General features: G+C 39.0%; 1 pseudogene; it reads right to left on the reverse strand.

Moving 5' to 3' along the window:
- LOC140608034 (L-lactate dehydrogenase A chain pseudogene) overlaps positions 1 to 15,280 on the reverse strand; it is a 28,035-nt pseudogene extending 12,755 nt beyond the window's left edge.
- Positions 15,281 to 15,570: the final 290 nt, after the last annotated feature.

The following is a 15,570-nucleotide window of genomic DNA, read 5'->3' on the forward strand; positions in this document are numbered from 1 at the left end:
CTACTGAACTAGGTTTATTGCCCAATGAGTTAATGAAAAAGAAAGCAGCCATGGAACACACAAAGTGAAACACCGAAAACAAGGGTGAAAAATGAAGTCATCCAGCTCTTCTCGAAACCCAGATTCTGGCTCTGGAAGTCAAGTGTCTGGAAGGTATAATGAACTTTTTGAAGCATGTAATTCATGAAGACTGTCATATGGAGGGATGGTTACAATCAAAGCTAAAGTATGGCACATGGTTAAGAGTTCTGTGAGGTGCTGCTAGATGATAAGAAGGGGAAAAAAGTATTCAAGGCAGAAATGATTTGGGGGAATATGGTTTAAACAGAGTTAAATAGGCTTATCTAATTTAGAATTCCTTAGATCCATGAATGTAATAATATGCATTATAAACTACTAAAATTAGGGATATACTTTGTAGGTAATGGGTTCTGCAACCATTTCTAATGTGAAGGTAGGGAGATTTTCCCCCCACCTACCCAGAAATAATATCAGATTCCATAGGTAAGGGGTTCAGTTTCACTAGACAGCCCTCCACTATAGATGCCAATTGAAAGCTCAGGTTACCTGTGCTCCTGACCAACTGGCTACAAATTGGAGGTTCCTTCCATTGACCCTCCCTGGATTTGATTAGTTTGCTAGACCAGCTCACTGAAAACTCAGAGAAATATCTTACTTAACCAGATTACTGGTTTCTTCTTTCTTTCTTTCTTTCTTTCTTTCTTTCTTTCTTTCTTTCTTTCTTTCTTTCTTTCTCTTTCTTTCTTTCTTTCTTTCTTTCTTTCTTTCTTTCTCTTTCTTTCTTTCTTTTTCTTTTTCTTTCTTTCTTTCTTTCTTTCTTTCTTTCTTTCTTTCTTTCTTTCTTTCTTCTTCTTCTTCTTCTTCTTCTTCTTCTTCTTCTTCTTCTTCTTCCTTCCTTCCTTCCTTCCTTCCTTCCTTCCTTCCTTCCTTCCTTCCTTCCTTCTTTCCTTCCTTCCTTCCTTTCTTCTAGATTTTTTATTTATTTGACAGAGAGAGAGAGAGAGAGAGAGAGAGAGAGAGAGAGAGAGAACACAAGCAAGGGGAGCAGTGGGAAGAGGGAGAGGGAGAAGCAGGTTCCTCACAGAGCAGGAAGCCCAGTACAGGCCTCTCCAAGACCCTGGGATCATGACCCAAGCTAAAGGCAGATGTTTAACCAACTGAGCCACCCAGGTGCCCTTGATTACCAGCACCTTTTAGAGAGATATAACCAGGAACATCCAATGGAAGAGATGCACACTTCAAGGTATGTGGAAAGCTTGAACAGCTTCCATGCTTTCTAAGCAAACCATTCTCCTTAAATCTCCACCTACTCATCAACCCGGAAGCTCTCCAAATGCTCTCCTTGTGGGTTTTTATGGAGTCTCTTACAAGGGTATGATTGATTAAATCATGGGCCGCTGGTGGTTGATTCAACTTCTGCTCCCTCTCCTCTTCCCAGAAATAGGGGCTATGGAAGTGGGGTTGGGACTTCAAATTCCAACTCTCTATTCACAGTTGTTTCCCCTGGTAATGAGCCCCCATCCTTAGGTATTTTCTAAAAGTTACCTCATTAACATAAATACAGTGATAACATCTTGTTATGAGTAACAAGACATTCATTTCATTTTATACCTCTGATGTGATTTTAGGAACTGAGGGCAAGAGACCAAACATTTTAATAAATGATACTTTCATTGCTCTTATGAATGGCCAAATATATATTTTTTATAAATCATAATTTGAAGTTCACCACCCAGTCTTCAAGCAAAGATTCCTTACAGCAAAATGATCATACCTGTCAGAGTACTGTGTACCATTTATAGAATAGATATAGCAATAGTATCTATACAAATATGCCTAACATTTGGAGAAAAGCCAGTGTAGGGTAGGGATAGATTAAAATAAACCACTCATTTTTCCTATAAAGCCATTACAAATATTTTCATATTTTTCTATTAGTTTGATTATTGCTTTTCTCCCTTCTTCTATGGTTACTTGTAGACATAGCCTGAAAAATAGAAGTCAAAAGATACCGGTACGTTAGTAGAATTCCAGTTAGTCATTAATAGTGGGTCAAGTTCACCAACATATTTCATAACCAAAATGTCTCCCAGAACAGTACCACTCAGGTTTGTAGGCTGCATTCAACCTTGTCAGGTTCCAAAAGCAAGAATGGTCTCAGCAAAACCTGGCATCCCCCTTTCAGCATTTGATATAATTGACCTAAGAGACATTCTCATCTCCTGCTCTAAGCCTCTTTTGAGGTGTTAATGCAATACTGAATTTCCCTTATTACATAACCCATTCATGTATTTATTCCTTTACCCATAGCTAGCTATTAAGTTTCCTTCTATGCATTTGTACTCAAAACTTTTCCCCATTTGGAAGGGACATTAGGTTCACCACTGTGCTTATATAGTTTGCACACAGCAAGTGTCCTCTCCTCAATTCACTTCTATTCAGCTAGGGTGAGGTTGCTCAGGTGCAGAACTAGTGGGCTATCTTTACTGTTAGTCCCAGTTTTGCCAGACATGGGAAAGGTACATCCTGCCACATCAGGCATTTAGAAGTTCTAACAAAAAGGTTAAAAATTTTAGTTTCTTGGTTAGGATTCATCCCTGCTGCCAGCTCTTGTAGTTGCAGCCCCATCATATAACCAGCGCATCAAGTAGGGAGGGGAAAAAAAAAAAGCTGTGGTGATATGGGGAAGAAACTTCCTTGTTTACCTCCTCTTCCTCAGATCCACCAGAAAACCAGAGAAATCTATCCAATGGGGACATTTTTTTAGCCCACTCATGTTCATGTTGAGTGTGAGCTCACATTTGTGGAGGCATGTAAACTCGCCCTTCACGCTTTTATCTCCCTCTTTTAGCCAATCATCTTTTAATTGCCCATTCCAATTCTCTGTTAAAACTATTGCTGTGGGCAGCCCCCGTGGCTCAGCGGTTTAGCGCTGCCTTCAGCCCAGGGCCTGATCCTGGAGACCTGGGATAGAGTCCCGTATCAGGGCTCCCTGCATGGAGCCTGCTTCTCCCTCTGCCTGTGTCTCTGCTTTTCTGTTTCTCTGTGTATCTTATGAATAAATAAAATCTTAAAAAAAAAAATAAAACTATTGCTGTGAGGAGGCTCTCTGTCCACTGTTGGCCATTATGGGTTGTAAAATGTGTTCCCTGGTCTGCAGAAATGATGGCCTGCCATCCAAATTGGTGCACTATCTTCTGTTCTGGTTCTTTTGTCATACTCAGCATTTGCATCCACACCAAGTAGGTATAGATCAATGCACAGTCAGCATCTATTCCCATCAGGCCCATCTGCAGCCTGCATTACTACCAGCATCAGTCTCATGTGCCAGCTATGATCAAGGCCTTTTCTACCATGGAATCTATCACATAGCCATCTGCAGTCTCTGTCTTTCCTGGCAGACAGAACAGTTTTTATGGGCTTTTTTTTTTTTTTTGCCTCAGAGGGTGCAAAAGAGAAGAGAGAGTCAGCCCATCTCTGCATTGCTGCAGTACTACCAGGTTCACTCATTTCATGGACCCAGGTGGCCACCTTAAGTGAGCACACAGGGATATCTGCTTATTAATTCCCATCACATTCTGAACTGGAAAGAAGATTCTTCTTAGGGCATCACCATGTCCTACTTCAATGCACTCCTCAAATTCCAGCGATTTTCTTAGGGCTATGCCCTATAAGGACATCTTTTAATAGGCTTCCATTGCCCTCCTGTCTAATCATATGACCAGGCCATTAAGCACTGCCTGGGAGTCAGTAAAAACCCATACCTAGGAGATTTTACAACTGTTCAATTCTTCCATCATTGCTAGGAAATCAGTACACAATTCAGCCCACCAAGCTGATTTGTTTTTACTTTCTTCCCTCAGAATGGTAACCTTCCATATATGATGTTGTCCATTCACCTAGGAACTGCAACTTCTTTGTTGGTCAGTTGAGAATTGTTTATAGGGCACTACATTAATAGAATCCAACAGCCTCTCATGCACTTCCAGAATCAGTCATTGGGGGAAAAGAGGCTCCTTGCATATAAGTATCTCTTCCTTGCAGTGCCTAGGCAGCATGATCCTGTACAAACCATTTAAATTCTATTCTGAAATTTTGGGGGCACTGACAGCCCCATTAAAGTGTTTCTCTAGGACATCGTCCTAGACATTATAGCTATTTCAGGTTTTAAGATCACTTTATGTCTGCTTCATAGAAGTAGCTTCAATTAATAATGTCCAATAACAAGGTAGTAAATGCCTCTCAAACAGAAATTCTTCTAGTTCAAAACTCCAGTAGTGTTGCTGGGAGGTGCTCATAAGTCCCAATCCGTGTTCCACTTAGGGCTATCACACAGAGAATTTGTCCCTACCAGCATTCCAGCTTGTATTCTACACTGTGTGGGCTCAGAAAGTCTTACTGGTTCTCATTTAGTATATCCAATTAACATTGCTTGAAGGGCAGATTTACATGCCTTCTATTTTACAGTATAAGGTAGGGGAAGCATTCCCCAGTGAGATATAATGTCTATCTCTACAATATAATCAAGTAAAAGAGAGTGTACATAAAACCCTTTCACATAAAACCTGTTCAAATATACCAGTTCTCCTACACATTTTTACCTAATTCCATCAACTCTTACTCTTGCATCAAATCTTCTGTTTCCTAACTGTAGACTCTATTAAGACTTTATCTACAGGTTTTTGCTTTGCGATACTAGACAGGGGAAGTTTCCTCAGCCAGACTTATTATTTATTCTCAAAAAAAAAAAAAAAACCAAAACATTTAGGTAAAGAAGACACAACTTATTTATATAAAGCTTGTTTAAACATTCCAACTTTCATAATCTTATCAACCATTACATTTTTTATATTCTCTCAATCCAATTATAGCCCAAGTTAGGGTTTTGCCAATGGGTTTTTATACTGCAGATCATGGAACAACACCTGTATTAAAAAATCCTGGTAACTTCTCTTCTCTACCCCTGATGAATTTACCTACTCCCATGCAATAGATTTCAGGTGTCCAACAAAGAGTAGAGCAGAGAGACCCTAGTCCTTTAGTCAATTTTTTATGTTTATTAGCCTCATCATTGTCCTAAGTGATTGAAGGTCAAGTATTTCATAGTAATCTCTACCTTAGGACTTTTTAAATTTCTCCAAATTGAGGTAAAGAGAATAGATGTGTTTGGGGCCATTTAATGTTGGAGGACCAATAGGGGATCCCTTTGACATCCCAAAGTTTTGATAGTGCTGTATTATAACTTTTGTTTTAATCCATCAATGTCTATTTTACTCATCCCATTTCTAATATTCTACAGATTTCCATCCTGCTGGGATGAGTTCTATGACTTCTTTCTTCCTGTTTCCTCTTTGTTTCACTCCTATCAACATTTGCTTTACCCATCTTATTTCTTAAAATAACCTTTTACAGATTTCTACCTAATTGGGAAGAGCCCCCTGGCTCTTACCTAGGCCTTTTCCCATTCTCTTGTTAGTTGACCTAATTTATTTATTTGTATCTGTAAGACACAGGAAGGGAAATTGAGACAGCAAATTCTGTCTGTCCCTTGTTTATATAGGGTGCCTTTATGAAAAGGGCCCCTTTAACCAGAGCATTTACTATGATGGGGTAATTGGCATATTTACTGGGTGAATTTCCCTGTTGTCATGCAAGCCATGTGGCTTGCATATGAAGCATATCAGCTGCTACATCTGGGGAATTCCACATGGCATTTATAGGGGGAGATGGACAGCCTCCCTTCTCAAGGTAAGCATACCATACAGTGGCTCTTATCCAGTTTTCCAGGCTAACATATAGCCCTCTGTGATTGTTCCATAGTGAGTTGTGGGTCCTGTATCAACCCAAAAATGCTCTTTCAGTCTACAGCATTCAAAACCAAAGATATAGCTCCTAAATTAGTTATACTCAAATCTGTTTCATTAAAGTTTCCTCAAGAACTTCATTATATCAATCCACAAAAGGAAACAATTCTTGTACACTATCTTCCCTGGTTTCCTGGTTTGCTTTTCCCCCATGTTGCCTACCTTACTGGTAGCCAGTTAATTATTAAAGTATATAATTCAGGGATAGCCAGATGGAAGAGATACATAGTGCAAGGTACGGGAAAGGATGTGAAGCTTCATGCCCTCTTAGAGCATACCGCTCTCCCCAAATATCCACCTGTTCATCAACCAGGAGGTTTTCAAAACCCCACCATTTTGGGTTTTTATAGGAGTTACACTATATAGGTATGAAGGATGAAATCTTTGGACACTGGTGGTTGAACTCAATCTCCAGCCTCCCTTCCCTCCTCAGGGATCTGGAGGAAGCCTTGGCTCCACCCACAACAGGGTTCCCATCCTTAAAGGCCTTAAATGCCTTCCAAAAGTCACCTATTAACACAACAAAAGATATCTTTATTGCTCTCATCACAGGAAATTCCAAGAGTTTTAGGATTTCTGTGCCAGAGACCAAATATTTATTTCTTATTATACATCACAGTATTATGGTACATTTCAAACTTCACAGAAACCGGGATCCCTGGGTGGCGCAGCGGTTTGGCGCCTGCCTTTGGCCCAGGGCGCGATCCTGGAGACCTGGGATTGAATCCCACGTCGGGCTCCCAGTGCATGGAGCCTGCTTATGTCTCTGCCTCTCTCTCTCTCTCTCTCTCTGTGTGACTATCATAAATAAATAAAAATAAAAAAAAAAAAAAAAAAAAAAAAAAAAAAACTTCACAGAAACCTGCTTTATTGGAATACATCATGGGATTTAATTTCCAAAAACCTCCTTTTTAAGAAACGATGACCTGCACAGATGCTTCTTATCCTTTTTGACTGCAGGATCAGAACAAAAATGGAGTCACTAATGTCAGAGACAAATGGAGTTGGTCAAAGTAGGCACATTAAAGAAAAATAAAAATCAACCTTATCTAAATTGCAGGAATTTGTAGCTCTTCTCAGAAATCAGCAGAGGATGTCAACCAGTCCACAAATGTCAAGTTTGTTTACATCATCTTTGGGTTCCCTTATTCCCCTGACTTAGCTACCCTGATCCAAATAAGGAAAAATACCACTAGGCAACCATTCAGCTGAAAAAGCCAAATAACTTCCACATTTACCACATAAATGAATACACACACAAAACCCAACACTTCAGTCTGTGAGCACCTTGAAACTCATTGCTCTAGTAACCTTGAGTTTCCTGGTTTGCAGGTGGAAACTCCTGCAATGAAATCATCTTCCTGATGTACAGTTTGTTTTCTGACATGACAATGGTTTTTAAAAATGCTCCCCGCCCCCCCCCCAAAAAAAAATAACAGTTCCATAGGAGATGGTCTCTGGAATTTACTATAATTTGAGAAAATAAATATCAAAAATATAAAACCTCCTACAAATATAGGACTTTAAGGAAGAAACTATTATTTTATTAATTTGAAATATTAGTGGTTTTTGAGAATTGAGTACATTAGCTTATAGGGTAACACTTCTCACGGAATCTAAATGAGAATTAAAGCAACTTTATTTAGATATTAAATTATCTGAAACAATGTTATTTTTCCCTATACATAAAAAGCTTATTTTGAATTAGTTTGAAATAATTATTTTGAATTAAAAATTTATAAAATACTTTTAAGTAAATTTATCCATATCTGTTTTTGTAGCAATTAAAAAGGTGTTATTCCTATTTACACAGTTTTACTGATTTCTCTTTGCCTTTCAAAATTCTTCCTTAGTGCTCCTTATATTTGTAAGAGGTGAGGAGAGGCAAAACTATAATTTATATCAAATCCAAATTCTCATAATATCTTTGAAGATTTTAGACTTTTAAAACATGGTTTATCTTTGAAAAATCAAGTATCACAGCTGTTACCAAGAAGCACTGACTGCCAGAGTTAAACGTGGTAAAAATGTTAAAAATTCATCTCTTCTATGAAGTATTTTATCTTGGTCTTCTAATTGAGGACATTGATTGGCCGAAGATATTCTAAGCAGTAAATACTGACATATCAACACCATATAGCTAGTTAAGTTTTCTCTCACCTTCCAACACTTACATTATCCCCCTAACCACACACCTATTCAGGATAATACTTCTATGCTTACCTATCTCCTGTTATCTTCTCTAGTTACTTTGTTGTTTTTACTTCATTCTTATTTTCACTCCTTGGTTCTGTTATTCAGCCTTAGGTCAGGTGCTTCTTCCTTAAAAAATAATAAAACAGTATTTCCTAGAGTTTGTTCTGTTCTTAATGTGTTCAGTGACCAGCTTCTCCCTTAATTTTCAACACTGGAGGTTGACCTTAGGTATCCATGCATACCCAAGGATGTTCCTTTCACTATTAATTTTACAGATAACAGCATAAATGGACAAGCATTATTGCTTTTCCAGCATATGTCTACTCTGTGCACTCTGGGTAGCCATACAATTGAGATGAGTTTGACCATGCTCCCAGCATTTTAGTTTGCTCTATAATCTCAGTGCCTTTGCCTCAGTGATTAAGTTAAACCATGTCTGTCTCAGCACCAAGCAAGGTTGGAAATCTGTGGTAGACTGAATAATGGCCTCTCAAAGATGTCCATAGCCTAATGTCCCAAATCAGTGAATATTACCCTATATAGAAAAAGGGCTTTGAATTACTGTATATAGAAAAAGGGTATTGTGATTAAGTTAAGGATTTGAGGTATAGAGATTATCCTGAATTATTCCCTTGGGTCCTAAGTGTAATCACATGGGTTTTTATTAGGACTCCAGAGGAGTCAGAAAGCAAGGAGAACGTTATGTAATGATGGAAGCAGAGAACTGGAGTGGTATACTTTGGAAATAGAGAAAAGGATCACAAGTCATGGAATACAAACAACGAACACTGAAAGAAGCCACTAAACACCTTGACTTTAGCCCAAAAAAAACTGATTTTAAGCCACCAAATGTGTGGTAATTTTTGCAGCAGCAATAGAAAACTAATATAGGATTAGGATCCAATCAATGGGTCTTTCTTGATCACAAAAGAAATTTCATGTTTTCTGTATGGTATATAGAACAGATATGAGGTATGAAACCATTAGCCATTAACCCATATGATTAAAGACAGCTTGAAGGTGAAACTGACAAATGTAGAAGAGAAAAAAAAAAAAAAAGTATAGAAAAGCAGGAGCACAGCCCTGGTCAAAACATGCTTGAAACCTGCAACGATTCAGGACTGTTGTAGTTACATAAACTTATAAATTCCCTTCAACATTGACAAGAGTTTTCAATTACTTGCAATGGAAAGCAACTTAATATAACAGTTTTGTACAAAAACCTAAATTTTTGAATACAACATCTAGTATACTTTCAAAGCTGAATGAAGTAAGAAGGAAGCTGTCCTGGTTTGAACCAGTATAACTAATTAGTAAGAACTCTGAAAGCAGGCATGATATTATGGTGCCTGTCTTGTTCACCACCATAGCCTCACTCTAGCACTGTTAACAAATGTAAATGGTGCTTAATAAATATTTTTGAAATTAGTTGATGACTATAGTGTGCCTGGATGGCTTACTCAGTTAAGTGTCAGGCTCTTCAGTTTTGGGTCAGGTCATTATCTCAAGGTCATGAGATGGAGCCCTGGTCTGGCTCCACTGAGCATGGAGTCTTCTTGAGATTCTCTTCCTCTCACTCCCCCTCTGCCTTTCACCCTGCTTTTGTGTGCACATGTGTTCTTTCTCTCTCAAAAATAAATAAATTATTTTTTTAAAAAAGAAATGAGTTGATGACTAAATATAAAATGTACAAAGTGTGACTAGAATATCGTTATCAGCTAATCTTACCTTAAAAATATGTTTTAAGCTGTAAGAGGTTGAATATACAAATGCACAATGGCCGAGCAGTAAATAAAAATAGAACTCTGATCCACAACCTCTAGTAACCAGTCAGGAAGGCAAATCACAACCTCTGTAAGCAATCGGCTCTAAACAATCAGAACTTGGTCAGTGACTGCCAGCTTCCCTATCTTTGCCCTATGACTCCAACTCAGGACCTACCAAAGAAAGCCAAATATGCTCCTCAAATCAATCACATAAGATGCCTAACTTCTAGTTAGCCTGCCTCTAGCTTCCTCTTGCCAACAATCTCCAATAAGTACATACCTGACATCATCTCTTTTTCTCTATAAAACCTTTCTCATTGCCAAGTGACAGTGGCTTGTGGCTGACTCCTTTGCTATAGCAAACTGAATTAATAGCTTCTGTTTTTTCTCATTTGGATTGTCTTCATTTATTTCCACAGCTATACAAACGAGGTTGACAATCTTTCTTTAGGTTATTTCTTGTCTTATTTATGCATAAGACACAGTTTCTGTGAAAAGGTACCTTTTCAATAAGTCTTCACCAAATAAATGGGTCGAACAAATTTTTTTGAAATGCAAAGTGAATAGATGGGAATTAAATATTTCTGTCCTGAAATAATCTCCCATTGATCTGGAATTTGCTTAAAGTTTGACCACAGATTCTGCACCAGACCTTGGGGAAATTATATTCTGGAGGGACAGAGAAGATATTTATATAATTTATATAATTTATATTTATATAATATTTTTAATTATAACCTTAGTAAGGGCTGAAGGTAGAAATTCAGAGGGATAAAATGATATGGTACAAGGGTTCCAGGCTTGACTGAGGACTGAGAAGCGCTTTATAAAATAGGGATAGAGGATACAGTTGCCCCTTCCTCTAATTATCTTCTAAAACTTTAGAGATTAGTTATGATTTCAGGAAGGATTTAAAACCCAAATGACTTTAACTGAATTCTTGTCATTCGGGCAGAATGGGGCAAAAAACTTTTGGCTTATGGGAAAGTAAAGTTACATTTCTTAGCATACTAGAGATTTCGGATTCTGACTCATACCTACCATACTTACATACCCTACTCCTTAGGTGTTAAAAATGATTGTATCAGATTCATTTATTTTCCTTGTAGAAATATCTGTGCTTTTATAGTAAACTACTTGTATAAAAAAAAAAAAAAAAAAAAGTGAATAAGGACTGCTTGAAAACTCATTGGCTTTTGTTTCCTGGCAAAATACAGGGCAGATTCCTTAATAGAGTCCTTAGGAATACTCTTCATAATTTATCCTCAAACCTGTCTTGCTTTAATTTCCTAAGACTACCTATCACTCCTTTAGTATTTTCAACATGCCAAGTTTCTTTTCTTTATACATGGAACTTATTTTCATAGCTCCATCTTTCTATTCATGTGCTTTAATCAACTTGAATTGCCTTGTTTGCCTTCTTTCGCTTGTATATTCAGTACATATGCCCAGGCTAACTATGATTTCTCTGTGAGACTTTTCCTACACAACCCACCTTAGATAAGCATTATTAATTTCCTACTTTACCCTTATAATTTAGCACAATTTCTTATCACTAATTTAGTTTTCTGAAGTGTTAGGGCAAGTATTTGGAGATGAAAACCACATATTTCAGTTGTTTTCACCAACAGCATTCATAATATTATTGTTCAAATTTCTATTTGACATTTTTTAACCTAAACTGATTTATTATGAAACTAATTTAACTTAAAACAATATAATACTTCATATAACTAAAATGCGGTCTCAAATACATAGATTATTTCAACTCTATTTACAATTTGGAAAATCATTTATTAAGAGAAGTTAATGGTGTAGTTATGAACAGTAATTTATAGTGGTTAAGAGGTCAAGCTCTAAAGCTCTGAAACCAACCTATTCCAACTTGACTTTTGGACCTGCTACTTACTAGCTGTGTGACCATGAGCAAATGACTTCTACTTTTTGTGTCTCCATATCTCCATTTCCTGATAAGTCAAATGGGGACATTTATAGTACCTGGCATAGAATGTTGCAGTAAGGTATATAAATGGATAAAAAGAGGTTAAAACAATGTCTGGCACATAGTAATGTCTTAGCATATTGTACTCATTAATTCTATTAGTAGTCATGATTGTAACGTAGAAAGAGGCAAGGGATCAGTTGTGTTGTTAGTATGTACCAGACAATATTCTAGTTTTTTCATCCATCATGGACTTATAGTCTACCAAGGGGGCAGAAACATAAGCAGATCAATGCACGTCACATCGTGTGACACACAAGAGGTGAAGGCACATAGGAGATCAGGAATATTGTAGGAGAAGCATTAGAGAAGAAGTGACATCTGGGTTGAGTTACAGAGTTCTAGTAGGAGTTAGCAACAACGACAACAACAAAAACAGAGAGGCAGGGTCCTAGGCGTACAGTCCCACATGAATGCAGGGAACCTGGGAGACCATGGCACTAAGAGCCCCTCACTATAGTATGGCAGTGGTAGTCAATAACCAAGGTCAACAGAGAAAGATGATTTTAGATTGGAAAAGGGTTTGTGTTTCATGTGGAGATGTTTGGATCTTTCATAGAAGGAGTTAGAAAAAAAATTAGCACAGAAATTTTATTTTTGATTATTTTAAAACTATTACTTGCCATTAGTATGGACAATATATTAGGACACAGTGAGTTAGGAGCAGGTATGCCAGGTAGAAATTTACTGCACTAATTCAGAAATGATTAAAAAGCCCTGGATAGAAAGAGGAATAATTTACAGAGTAGAGAGACAATATTTGAAAACATATCAAGCGGGTTGAGAAGAATAACAAGGCTAGAGGTGAAAATGGGAGATTGTGAGGTTTGGGCATGTTTGCAGAAACATAACTATAATTAAGTTTTAATTGAGGAAAAACAAGATGGAATAGAAAAATGCCACATGGCACTGAATGTTCAATATTTTCTGGCTTAAAGTATTAAAGTAGTTTTTTAATCAATTAACTGATGTCCTGAACTTGGAGACCACACTACATAAATAAGAGGTAAGTAAATGTTTGTCACTATCATTATGAGAACACTGAGGTTATAACTTATTATAAGCTATAATTTAAATAATTTATTTTGATAAACAAAATGAAAGGTAAAAAAATTGGTAACTCTTGTTACTTATGTAATTTGTGTTAATTATGGCTTTGTGTTGTTTTAAATATACATTATAACATAAGAGCAATCTTATGAAATGGGTATCTATATCCCATTTTATTTATGAAGAATGTGAAGTTAAAAGCATTTAAATAATTTAAGGTTAAATGAGAAGTGGCAGAGCCAGGATTAAAATTCTAATCAATCAACTCTGCATATTTTATTCCTCTACAGCCACATTACACTCTTGACAAAGTAAAAAATAAAGCAAATAAAAAGATTAGATAGACACTAAATCCAGTTTTGTATAGAAAGGTCACATTTCTTCTACATGCGAGGAAGAAAGCCTCCTCCAATATGAAAAAAAAACCATTAATTAATATTGTACTCCTTACAATGTGCTGACATTGTGACACGAGTTGGGACTTTGAAATATGCAAAGTACTGTTTTTGTGTGTAAGAAATGCAAGGCTCTGACCTCAAAGAATATTTACAGACTACTACTGAAAGTATAAGAAGGCAGAAAAGTGGGGCTAAAATGGTGAAGCAATACTTAAATTCAGGGGCACAATTTTGCATAGTCTGAATTCACCTTCACCTGTATAAGGATAAACAGAAAGTATCTCAGATTTCAGTGTTAGGAGATTTAGATTATTATGAAGAATTCAGAGAAACCCTGATGGTACTCCCACTTGATACTCTTTACATTAAAAAAAAAAAAAAATTTATTCTCCCCAGAGATCTTTTTCCAATTAATTCAGAGGAAAGGAAATAAAGTCAGACACTTCTCCACTCCACCCCTAAGCTCTGCCTCACCCAGAACAAGGAGTGAAAGAGGGACGGGGCCCAGTTTCCCACGGAGCCCACCCCTTCTCCAACACTTCCTTCCTAACAAAGTGCAAGATTAGAAAAATTTAACTATATTGTTTTTACCCTGGCACTGCAAAGAGGCCCCACTGAAGCCAAAAAGTAAGCGGGGGGGGGGGGGGGGGGGGGACGGACGGAGGAGGGGAGGCAGTTTTGTTTTTTTTTTTTTTTTTTGGTAATGCAAAACCAATTTATTTCCGTGTATGACAATGAAGATTGGGATACTATTAAAAGTAAAGCAGTCTTCTGTCAAATAGAGATCCAGATTTTTAAGTAGCTGCTTTTGGGAACTACTCCGATGGAAGACTTGCTGCGTTGCCTTCAGATGTTAAGCCCGTCTGCCTGATGCTTCACCAAACTGTTCCGAGGATGCGTTCCTCCGAAGTCAGCCTTTCTAATTCCTCCTGAGAGCTATGCTGGTATTCCAGATATTTGTTCCTCTTCTGTTTACCTATGAACCTTTTCAGGAATACTAACAGCTACAATACAAAACAAACAAAACCCACAAAAACGAAAACAGGGAAGGACTCATTAAAGACCTTCACATGAAGCCCCCTCTGAGGCAGAGAAGATGCCCTGGCTGGGCGAGGGGGGTTGACGGAGGTGAGATAATGGGACAAGGAGAAGAGAAAGCCCCCAAACCTTTTTCTTTAACCTGAACCTCTTTATAGATTTACGACTGTCACGGAGGGGAGGGAGTTTGGAGGGACAGTACTTCTTCAAAGGCAGGGAATGAAAACCAAATAAGCAATTGTTCGGGTCATAATCTCCTGCCTCCTTGCTCCTGAAATCTTTGGGGACGGGGAGGGGAAAACAGGAGGTAGGAAGTGGATGGGGGGGTAATGTTTGAGGGTCTGGAGCTCAGAGCTCACTGCCCAAGCAGAGGCAGCAGAAGAGGGGCGGCTGCTGGGTCCTACCGAGCTGTAGGAGGGGCCTCAGCGCGAGCCGTAGGGACCGTAGGGAGCCGCCACGCGGGCTCGTCCTGCCTCTCCGCCAGCTCCGCACAGCTCCGAGGGCCGGCGCAGGGCGCTCCAGCACTCGGCTCCTCCGGCAGGGGGCCGGCCTGCAGCACAGCGTCAGCGCGCTCCCCTGGAAGATGTCCTGGACGTCACTCCCCATCAAAACCTCACGCTAGATGAAGGAGGCCTTCTCACCGCGAAACACCAAGTCCATCGCGCACACGCGGCGGGAGGACTCGTCCAGGAGCTTCACACCTCGGGGGCATCAGCCCCGCTGTGAGACTTCGTTGGCCGGCAGAAGTAGAGGCTGGCGTATCTCTTACAGACGCCCTTGAGGTCCTTCCAACGCCCTTGAGGTGCTTCTACGCCAGGAACCTGCACAGTACGGGCTTGCAAGCCAGAAGGACCTGCATCAGGTCCCGAGTCATCTTCCGTGGCGCGTCTGTGGTGCTCGAAGGCCATTTGCCCGGCGGAGCGGCTGCGGGAATTGCAGGCTCTCGCGAGACCTCAGCTCTGCGTGTCCCTCTTCGGGCACCGTAGGCGCTAATCTCTCTGGATGCCCGCAGCCGCTGGTCTGGAAACTTCTCAGATGCCCGGCTCAAAGCAGCGAAAGGTCAGAAGGTCAGAAAGGTATCTCCTAACTATGAGCACCTTTGGGTGACCCACTTTTTTTTTAAGTTTTATGATTTAAGTTTTTATTTATGAGAGACAGAGGAGGGGGGGCAGAGACACAGGCAGAGGGAGAAGCAGGCTCCATGCAGGGAGCCCGACGGTGGACTCGATCCTGGG

The sequence above is a fragment of the Canis lupus genome, chromosome 17, assembly GCF_048164855.1.
Source record: "Canis lupus baileyi chromosome 17, mCanLup2.hap1, whole genome shotgun sequence".
NCBI classification, from domain to species: Eukaryota; Metazoa; Chordata; class Mammalia; order Carnivora; family Canidae; genus Canis; species Canis lupus.